The sequence below is a fragment of the Odontesthes bonariensis genome, chromosome 21 (assembly GCF_027942865.1).
Source record: "Odontesthes bonariensis isolate fOdoBon6 chromosome 21, fOdoBon6.hap1, whole genome shotgun sequence".
Taxonomy (NCBI): Eukaryota; Metazoa; Chordata; class Actinopteri; order Atheriniformes; family Atherinopsidae; genus Odontesthes; species Odontesthes bonariensis.
The window spans coordinates 2,730,213-2,742,283 of NC_134526.1; positions in this window are offsets into that span (position 1 = coordinate 2,730,213).

Consider the following 12,071-nt stretch of genomic DNA (forward strand, 5'->3'; position numbering starts at 1 on the left):
AGGACAGATAACTTAAGGGCTGATAACTTAAGGGCTGATAACTTAAGGACAGATAACTTAAGGACAGATAACTTAAGGGCTGATAACTTAAGGACAGATAACTTAAGGACAGATAACTTAAGGACAGATAACTTAAGGGCTGATAACTTAAGGGCTGATAACTTAAGGACTGATAACTTAAGGACAGATAACTTAAGGACAGATAACTTAAGGACAGATAACTTAAGGACTGATAACTTAAGGACAGATAACTTAAGGGCAGATAACTTAAGGACAGATAACTTAAGGACAGATAACTTAAGGACAGATAACTTAAGGACAGATAACTTAAGGACAGATAACTTAAGGACTGATAACTTAAGGACAGATAACTTAAGGGCTGATAACTTAAGGGCTGATAACTTAAGGACAGATAACTTAAGGGCAGATAACTTAAGGGCTGATAACTTAAGGGCTGATAACTTAAGGACAGATAACTTAAGGGCAGATAACTTAAGGACTGATAACTTAAGGGCTGATAACTTAAGGGCAGATAACTTAAGGACAGATAACTTAAGGACAGATAACTTAAGGGCAGATAACTTAAGGACAGATAACTTAAGGACAGATAACTTAAGGGCAGATAACTTAAGGGCAGATAACTTAAGGACAGATAACTTAAGGGCTGATAACTTAAGGGCAGATAACTTAAGGACAGATAACTTAAGGACAGATAACTTAAGGACAGATAACTTAAGGACAGATAACTTAAGGGCAGATAACTTAAGGGCAGATAACTTAAGGACAGATAACTTAAGGGCTGATAACTTAAGGACAGATAACTTAAGGACAGATAACTTAAGGGCTGATAACTTAAGGACAGATAACTTAAGGACAGATAACTTAAGGACAGATAACTTAAGGGCAGATAACTCAAGGGCTGATAACTTAAGGACTGATAACTTAAGGACAGATAACTTAAGGGCTGATAACTTAAGGACAGATAACTTAAGGACAGATAACTTAAGGACAGATAACTTAAGGACAGATAACTTAAGGACTGATAACTTAAGGGCAGATAACTTAAGGACAGATAACTTAAGGGCAGATAACTTAAGGACAGATAACTTAAGGGCAGATAACTTAAGGGCTGATAACTTAAGGGCTGATAACTTAAGGACAGATAACTTAAGGGCTGATAACTTAAGGGCTGATAACTTAAGGGCAGATAACTTAAGGGCTGATAACTTAAGGGCAGATAACTTAAGGACAGATAACTTAAGGACTGATAACTTAAGGGCAGATAACTTAAGGGCTGATAACTTAAGGGCAGATAACTTAAGGACTGATAACTTAAGGGCAGATAACTTAAGGACTGATAACTTAAGGGCTGATAACTTAAGGGCTGATAACTTAAGGGCAGATAACTTAAGGGCAGATAACTTAAGGGCTGATAACTTAAGGGCTGATAACTTAAGGGCAGATAACTTAAGGACAGATAACTTAAGGGCTGATAACTTAAGGGCAGATAACTTAAGGGCTGATAACTTAAGGGCTGATAACTTAAGGGCAGATAACTTAAGGGCTGATAACTTAAGGGCAGATAACTTAAGGGCTGATAACTTAAGGGCTGATAACTTAAGGGCTGATAACTTAAGGGCAGATAACTTAAGGGCAGATAACTTAAGGACTGATAACTTAAGGGCTGATAACTTAAGGGCAGATAACTTAAGGACAGATAACTTAAGGACAGATAACTTAAGGACTGATAACTTAAGGGCAGATAACTTAAGGGCAGATAACTTAAGGACAGATAACTTAAGGACAGATAACTTAAGGACTGATAACTTAAGGACAGATAACTTAAGGACAGATAACTTAAGGGCTGATAACTTAAGGACAGATAACTTAAGGACAGATAACTTAAGGACAGATAACTTAAGGACTGATAACTTAAGGGCTGATAACTTAAGGACAGATAACTTAAGGGCTGATAACTTAAGGACAGATAACTTAAGGACAGATAACTTAAGGGCTGATAACTTAAGGGCAGATAACTTAAGGACAGATAACTTAAGGGCAGATAACTTAAGGACAGATAACTTAAGGACTGATAACTTAAGGGCTGATAACTTAAGGGCAGATAACTTAAGGACAGATAACTTAAGGGCAGATAACTTAAGGACAGATAACTTAAGGACTGATAACTTAAGGGCTGATAACTTAAGGGCAGATAACTTAAGGACAGATAACTTAAGGGCTGATAACTTAAGGGCTGATAACTTAAGGGCAGATAACTTAAGGGCTGATAACTTAAGGGCAGATAACTTAAGGGCTGATAACTTAAGGACAGATAACTTAAGGGCTGATAACTTAAGGGCTGATAACTTAAGGGCAGATAACTTAAGGGCTGATAACTTAAGGGCAGATAACTTAAGGGCTGATAACTTAAGGGCTGATAACTTAAGGGCTGATAACTTAAGGGCAGATAACTTAAGGGCAGATAACTTAAGGACTGATAACTTAAGGGCTGATAACTTAAGGGCTGATAACTTAAGGGCAGATAACTTAAGGACAGATAACTTAAGGACAGATAACTTAAGGACTGATAACTTAAGGGCAGATAACTTAAGGACTGATAACTTAAGGGCTGATAACTTAAGGGCTGATAACTTAAGGGCAGATAACTTAAGGGCAGATAACTTAAGGACTGATAACTTAAGGGCTGATAACTTAAGGGCTGATAACTTAAGGGCAGATAACTTAAGGACAGATAACTTAAGGACAGATAACTTAAGGACTGATAACTTAAGGGCAGATAACTTAAGGACTGATAACTTAAGGACAGATAACTTAAGGACTGATAACTTAAGGACAGATAACTTAAGGACAGATAACTTAAGGGCTGATAACTTAAGGACAGATAACTTAAGGACAGATAACTTAAGGACAGATAACTTAAGGACTGATAACTTAAGGGCTGATAACTTAAGGACAGATAACTTAAGGGCTGATAACTTAAGGACAGATAACTTAAGGACAGATAACTTAAGGGCTGATAACTTAAGGACTGATAACTTAAGGACTGATAACTTAAGGGCTGATAACTTAAGGGCAGATAACTTAAGGACAGATAACTTAAGGGCTGATAACTTAAGGACAGATAACTTAAGGACAGATAACTTAAGGGCTGATAACTTAAGGGCTGATAACTTAAGGACAGATAACTTAAGGACAGATAACTTAAGGGCAGATAACTTAAGGGCTGATAACTTAAGGACAGATAACTTAAGGGCTGATAACTTAAGGACAGATAACTTAAGGACAGATAACTTAAGGGCAGATAACTTAAGGACAGATAACTTAAGGACAGATAACTTAAGGGCTGATAACTTAAGGACAGATAACTTAAGGGCTGATAACTTAAGGGCTGATAACTTAAGGGCAGATAACTTAAGGACAGATAACTTAAGGGCAGATAACTTAAGGGCAGATAACTTAAGGGCTGATAACTTAAGGACAGATAACTTAAGGACAGATAACTTAAGGACTGATAACTTAAGGGCAGATAACTTAAGGGCTGATAACTTAAGGACAGATAACTTAAGGGCAGATAACTTAAGGACAGATAACTTAAGGACAGATAACTTAAGGGCTGATAACTTAAGGGCTGATAACTTAAGGGCAGATAACTTAAGGGCTGATAACTTAAGGGCTGATAACTTAAGGACAGATAACTTAAGGACTGATAACTTAAGGGCTGATAACTTAAGGACAGATAACTTAAGGGCAGATAACTTAAGGGCTGATAACTTAAGGGCTGATAACTTAAGGACAGATAACTTAAGGGCAGATAACTTAAGGACAGATAACTTAAGGGCAGATAACTTAAGGACAGATAACTTAAGGGCAGATAACTTAAGGACAGATAACTTAAGGGCAGATAACTTAAGGACAGATAACTTAAGGACAGATAACTTAAGGACTGATAACTTAAGGACAGATAACTTAAGGACAGATAACTTAAGGACAGATAACTTAAGGGCTGATAACTTAAGGGCTGATAACTTAAGGACAGATAACTTAAGGACAGATAACTTAAGGACAGATAACTTAAGGGCAGATAACTTAAGGGCAGATAACTTAAGGGCTGATAACTTAAGGACTGATAACTTAAGGACAGATAACTTAAGGGCAGATAACTTAAGGGCAGATAACTTAAGGGCAGATAACTTAAGGGCAGATAACTTAAGGGCTGATAACTTAAGGACTGATAACTTAAGGACAGATAACTTAAGGACAGATAACTTAAGGGCAGATAACTTAAGGACAGATAACTTAAGGGCAGATAACTTAAGGGCAGATAACTTAAGGGCTGATAACTTAAGGACTGATAACTTAAGGACAGATAACTTAAGGGCTGATAACTTAAGGACAGATAACTTAAGGACAGATAACTTAAGGACAGATAACTTAAGGGCAGATAACTTAAGGACAGATAACTTAAGGACAGATAACTTAAGGACAGATAACTTAAGGACAGATAACTTAAGGACAGATAACTTAAGGGCAGATAACTTAAGGGCAGATAACTTAAGGGCTGATAACTTAAGGACAGATAACTTAAGGACAGATAACTTAAGGACAGATAACTTAAGGACAGATAACTTAAGGGCAGATAACTTAAGGGCAGATAACTTAAGGACAGATAACTTAAGGACAGATAACTTAAGGGCAGATAACTTAAGGGCAGATAACTTAAGGACAGATAACTTAAGGACAGATAACTTAAGGGCAGATAACTTAAGGGCAGATAACTCAAGGGCAGATAACTTAAGGACAGATAACTTAAGGGCTGATAACTTAAGGACAGATAACTTAAGGACAGATAACTTAAGGACAGATAACTTAAGGACAGATAACTTAAGGACAGATAACTTAAGGACAGATAACTTAAGGACAGATAACTTAAGGACAGATAACTTAAGGGCTGATAACTTAAGGGCAGATAACTTAAGGACAGATAACTTAAGGACAGATAACTTAAGGACAGATAACTTAAGGGCAGATAACTTAAGGGCAGATAACTCAAGGGCTGATAACTTAAGGACTGATAACTTAAGGACAGATAACTTAAGGGCTGATAACTTAAGGACAGATAACTTAAGGGCTGATAACTTAAGGGCAGATAACTTAAGGACAGATAACTTAAGGGCAGATAACTTAAGGACTGATAACTTAAGGACTGATAACTTAAGGACAGATAACTTAAGGACAGATAACTTAAGGGCTGATAACTTAAGGGCAGATAACTTAAGGACAGATAACTTAAGGGCAGATAACTTAAGGACTGATAACTTAAGGACTGATAACTTAAGGACAGATAACTTAAGGACTGATAACTTAAGGGCAGATAACTTAAGGGCAGATAACTTAAGGACAGATAACTTAAGGACAGATAACTTAAGGACAGATAACTTAAGGGCAGATAACTTAAGGGCAGATAACTTAAGGGCAGATAACTTAAGGACAGATAACTTAAGGACAGATAACTTAAGGGCTGATAACTTAAGGGCAGATAACTTAAGGACAGATAACTTAAGGACAGATAACTTAAGGGCAGATAACTTAAGGACAGATAACTTAAGGACAGATAACTTAAGGACAGATAACTTAAGGACAGATAACTTAAGGACAGATAACTTAAGGACAGATAACTTAAGGGCAGATAACTTAAGGACAGATAACTTAAGGACAGATAACTTAAGGACAGATAACTTAAGGACAGATAACTTAAGGACAGATAACTTAAGGACAGATAACTTAAGGGCAGATAACTTAAGGGCAGAAAACTTAAGGACAGATAACTTAAGGACAGATAACTTAAGGGCTGATAACTTAAGGGCTGATAACTTAAGGGCTGATAACTTAAGGACAGATAACTTAAGGACAGATAACTTAAGGACAGATAACTTAAGGACAGATAACTTAAGGACAGATAACTTAAGGACAGATAACTTAAGGACAGATAACTTAAGGACAGATAACTTAAGGACAGATAACTTAAGGGCAGATAACTTAAGGACAGATAACTTAAGGACAGATAACTTAAGGACAGATAACTTAAGGACAGATAACTTAAGGACAGATAACTTAAGGACAGATAACTTAAGGACAGATAACTTAAGGACTGATAACTTAAGGACAGATAACTTAAGGACAGATAACTTAAGGACAGATAACTTAAGGACAGATAACTTAAGGGCAGATAACTTAAGGACAGATAACTTAAGGGCTGATAACTTAAGGGCAGATAACTTAAGGACAGATAACTTAAGGACAGATAACTTAAGGACAGATAACTTAAGGGCAGAAAACTTAAGGACAGATAACTTAAGGACAGATAACTTAAGGGCTGATAACTTAAGGGCTGATAACTTAAGGGCAGATAACTTAAGGACAGATAACTTAAGGACAGATAACTTAAGGACAGATAACTTAAGGACAGATAACTTAAGGCAGAAACTTAAGGACAGATAACTTAAGGACAGATAACTTAAGGACAGATAACTTAAGGACAGATAACTTAAGGGCAGAAAACTTAAGGACAGATAACTTAAGGACAGATAACTTAAGGGCAGATAACTTAAGGACAGATAACTTAAGGGCAGATAACTTAAGGACAGATAACTTAAGGACAGATAACTTAAGGACAGATAACTTAAGGACTGATAACTTAAGGACAGAAAACTTAAGGGCAGATAACTTAAGGACAGATAACTTAAGGACAGATAACTTAAGGGCAGATAACTTAAGGACAGATAACTTAAGGGCAGAAAACTTAAGGACAGATAACTTAAGGACAGATAACTTAAGGGCTGATAACTTAAGGGCTGATAACTTAAGGGCAGATAACTTAAGGACAGATAACTTAAGGACAGATAACTTAAGGACAGATAACTTAAGGACAGATAACTTAAGGACAGATAACTTAAGGGCAGATAACTTAAGGACAGATAACTTAAGGGCTGATAACTTAAGGACAGATAACTTAAGGGCAGATAACTTAAGGACAGATAACTTAAGGACAGATAACTTAAGGGCTGATAACTTAAGGACAGATAACTTAAGGACAGATAACTTAAGGGCAGATAACTTAAGGGCAGATAACTTAAGGGCAGATAACTTAAGGACTGATAACTTAAGGACAGATAACTTAAGGACAGATAACTTAAGGACAGATAACTTAAGGGCAGATAACTTAAGGACAGATAACTTAAGGACAGATAACTTAAGGGCAGATAACTTAAGGACTGATAACTTAAGGGCAGATAACTTAAGGGCTGATAACTTAAGGACAGATAACTTAAGGGCTGATAACTTAAGGGCAGATAACTTAAGGACAGATAACTTAAGGACAGATAACTTAAGGACAGATAACTTAAGGACAGATAACTTAAGGACAGATAACTTAAGGGCTGATAACTTAAGGGCAGATAACTTAAGGACAGATAACTTAAGGACAGATAACTTAAGGGCAGATAACTTAAGGGCAGATAACTTAAGGGCTGATAACTTAAGGGCAGATAACTTAAGGACAGATAACTTAAGGGCTGATAACTTAAGGACAGATAACTTAAGGGCTGATAACTTAAGGGCTGATAACTTAAGGGCAGATAACTTAAGGGCTGATAACTTAAGGGCAGATAACTTAAGGACAGATAACTTAAGGGCTGATAACTTAAGGGCTGATAACTTAAGGGCTGATAACTTAAGGGCAGATAACTTAAGGGCTGATAACTTAAGGGCTGATAACTTAAGGGCAGATAACTTAAGGGCAGATAACTTAAGGACAGATAACTTAAGGGCTGATAACTTAAGGGCAGATAACTTAAGGGCTGATAACTTAAGGGCAGATAACTTAAGGGCAGATAACTTAAGGACAGATAACTTAAGGGCTGATAACTTAAGGGCTGATAACTTAAGGGCTGATAACTTAAGGGCTGATAACTTAAGGGCAGATAACTTAAGGGCTGATAACTTAAGGGCTGATAACTTAAGGGCAGATAACTTAAGGGCTGATAACTTAAGGGCTGATAACTTAAGGACAGATAACTTAAGGACAGATAACTTAAGGGCTGATAACTTAAGGGCTGATAACTTAAGGGCTGATAACTTAAGGACAGATAACTTAAGGGCTGATAACTTAAGGACAGATAACTTAAGGACAGATAACTTAAGGGCTGATAACTTAAGGACTGATAACTTAAGGGCTGATAACTTAAGGACAGATAACTTAAGGGCTGATAACTTAAGGACAGATAACTTAAGGGCAGATAACTTAAGGGCAGATAACTTAAGGGCAGATAACTTAAGGGCAGATAACTTAAGGGCTGATAACTTAAGGACAGATAACTTAAGGACAGATAACTTAAGGACAGATAACTTAAGGACAGATAACTTAAGGACAGATAACTTAAGGACAGATAACTTAAGGGCTGATAACTTAAGGACAGATAACTTAAGGACAGATAACTTAAGGACAGATAACTTAAGGGCTGATAACTTAAGGACAGATAACTTAAGGACAGATAACTTAAGGGCAGATAACTTAAGGACAGATAACTTAAGGACAGATAACTTAAGGACAGATAACTTAAGGACAGATAACTTAAGGGCTGATAACTTAAGGACAGATAACTTAAGGACAGATAACTTAAGGACAGATAACTTAAGGGCAGATAACTTAAGGACAGATAACTTAAGGACAGATAACTTAAGGGCAGATAACTTAAGGACAGATAACTTAAGGACAGATAACTTAAGGGCTGATAACTTAAGGACAGATAACTTAAGGACAGATAACTTAAGGGCTGATAACTTAAGGACAGATAACTTAAGGACAGATAACTTAAGGGCTGATAACTTAAGGGCTGATAACTTAAGGGCTGATAACTTAAGGGCTGATAACTTAAGGACAGATAACTTAAGGGCTGATAACTTAAGGACAGATAACTTAAGGACAGATAACTTAAGGGCAGATAACTTAAGGGCTGATAACTTAAGGGCTGATAACTTAAGGGCTGATAACTTAAGGGCTGATAACTTAAGGGCTGATAACTTAAGGACAGATAACTTAAGGGCAGATAACTTAAGGGCTGATAACTTAAGGGCAGATAACTTAAGGACAGATAACTTAAGGACAGATAACTTAAGGGCTGATAACTTAAGGACAGATAACTTAAGGGCTGATAACTTAAGGGCAGATAACTTAAGGACAGATAACTTAAGGACAGATAACTTAAGGGCTGATAACTTAAGGACAGATAACTTAAGGACAGATAACTTAAGGACAGATAACTTAAGGGCTGATAACTTAAGGGCTGATAACTTAAGGGCTGATAACTTAAGGGCTGATAACTTAAGGGCTGATAACTTAAGGACAGATAACTTAAGGGCAGATAACTTAAGGGCTGATAACTTAAGGGCAGATAACTTAAGGACAGATAACTTAAGGACAGATAACTTAAGGGCTGATAACTTAAGGACAGATAACTTAAGGGCTGATAACTTAAGGGCAGATAACTTAAGGACAGATAACTTAAGGACAGATAACTTAAGGGCTGATAACTTAAGGGCAGATAACTTAAGGACAGATAACTTAAGGACAGATAACTTAAGGGCTGATAACTTAAGGACAGATAACTTAAGGACAGATAACTTAAGGGCAGATAACTTAAGGGCTGATAACTTAAGGGCTGATAACTTAAGGGCTGATAACTTAAGGGCTGATAACTTAAGGGCTGATAACTTAAGGGCTGATAACTTAAGGGCTGATAACTTAAGGGCTGATAACTTAAGGACAGATAACTTAAGGGCAGATAACTTAAGGGCAGATAACTTAAGGACAGATAACTTAAGGGCTGATAACTTAAGGGCTGATAACTTAAGGGCTGATAACTTAAGGGCTGATAACTTAAGGGCAGATAACTTAAGGACAGATAACTTAAGGACAGATAACTTAAGGACAGATAACTTAAGGGCAGATAACTTAAGGACAGATAACTTAAGGACTGATAACTTAAGGACAGATAACTTAAGGACAGATAACTTAAGGACAGATAACTTAAGGACAGATAACTTAAGGACAGATAACTTAAGGGCTGATAACTTAAGGGCAGATAACTTAAGGGCAGATAACTTAAGGGCAGATAACTTAAGGGCTGATAACTTAAGGGCAGATAACTTAAGGGCTGATAACTTAAGGACAGATAACTTAAGGGCAGATAACTTAAGGACAGATAACTTAAGGACAGATAACTTAAGGGCAGATAACTTAAGGGCAGATAACTTAAGGACAGATAACTTAAGGACAGATAACTTAAGGACAGATAACTTAAGGGCAGATAACTTAAGGGCAGATAACTTAAGGGCTGATAACTTAAGGGCAGATAACTTAAGGGCTGATAACTTAAGGGCAGATAACTTAAGGGCTGATAACTTAAGGACAGATAACTTAAGGGCTGATAACTTAAGGACAGATAACTTAAGGGCTGATAACTTAAGGACAGATAACTTAAGGACAGATAACTTAAGGACAGATAACTTAAGGACTGATAACTTAAGGACAGATAACTTAAGGGCAGATAACTTAAGGGCTGATAACTTAAGGGCTGATAACTTAAGGGCAGATAACTTAAGGGCTGATAACTTAAGGACAGATAACTTAAGGACAGATAACTTAAGGACAGATAACTTAAGGACAGATAACTTAAGGGCTGATAACTTAAGGACAGATAACTTAAGGGCAGATAACTTAAGGGCAGATAACTTAAGGGCAGATAACTTAAGGGCTGATAACTTAAGGACAGATAACTTAAGGGCTGATAACTTAAGGACAGATAACTTAAGGGCAGATAACTTAAGGGCTGATAACTTAAGGACTGATAACTTAAGGGCAGATAACTTAAGGGCTGATAACTTAAGGACTGATAACTTAAGGGCAGATAACTTAAGGACAGATAACTTAAGGACAGATAACTTAAGGGCTGATAACTTAAGGACAGATAACTTAAGGACAGATAACTTAAGGACAGATAACTTAAGGACTGATAACTTAAGGGCTGATAACTTAAGGACAGATAACTTAAGGACAGATAACTTAAGGGCTGATAACTTAAGGGCTGATAACTTAAGGGCAGATAACTTAAGGACAGATAACTTAAGGGCTGATAACTTAAGGACAGATAACTTAAGGACAGATAACTTAAGGACAGATAACTTAAGGGCTGATAACTTAAGGGCTGATAACTTAAGGGCTGATAACTTAAGGGCTGATAACTTAAGGACTGATAACTTAAGGACAGATAACTTAAGGGCTGATAACTTAAGGGCAGATAACTTAAGGGCTGATAACTTAAGGGCTGATAACTTAAGGGCAGATAACTTAAGGGCTGATAACTTAAGGACAGATAACTTAAGGACAGATAACTTAAGGACAGATAACTTAAGGACTGATAACTTAAGGGCTGATAACTTAAGGACAGATAACTTAAGGACAGATAACTTAAGGACAGATAACTTAAGGGCTGATAACTTAAGGGCAGATAACTTAAGGGCTGATAACTTAAGGGCTGATAACTTAAGGGCTGATAACTTAAGGGCTGATAACTTAAGGACAGATAACTTAAGGACAGATAACTTAAGGACAGATAACTTAAGGACTGATAACTTAAGGGCTGATAACTTAAGGGCTGATAACTTAAGGGCTGATAACTTAAGGGCAGATAACTTAAGGGCTGATAACTTAAGGGCAGATAACTTAAGGGCAGATAACTTAAGGGCAGATAACTTAAGGGCTGATAACTTAAGGGCAGATAACTTAAGGGCTGATAACTTAAGGGCTGATAACTTAAGGGCAGATAACTTAAGGGCTGATAACTTAAGGACAGATAACTTAAGGACAGATAACTTAAGGACTGATAACTTAAGGACAGATAACTTAAGGACAGATAACTTAAGGACTGATTACTTAAGGACAGATAACTTAAGGGCTGATAACTTAAGGGCAGATAACTTAAGGACTGATAACA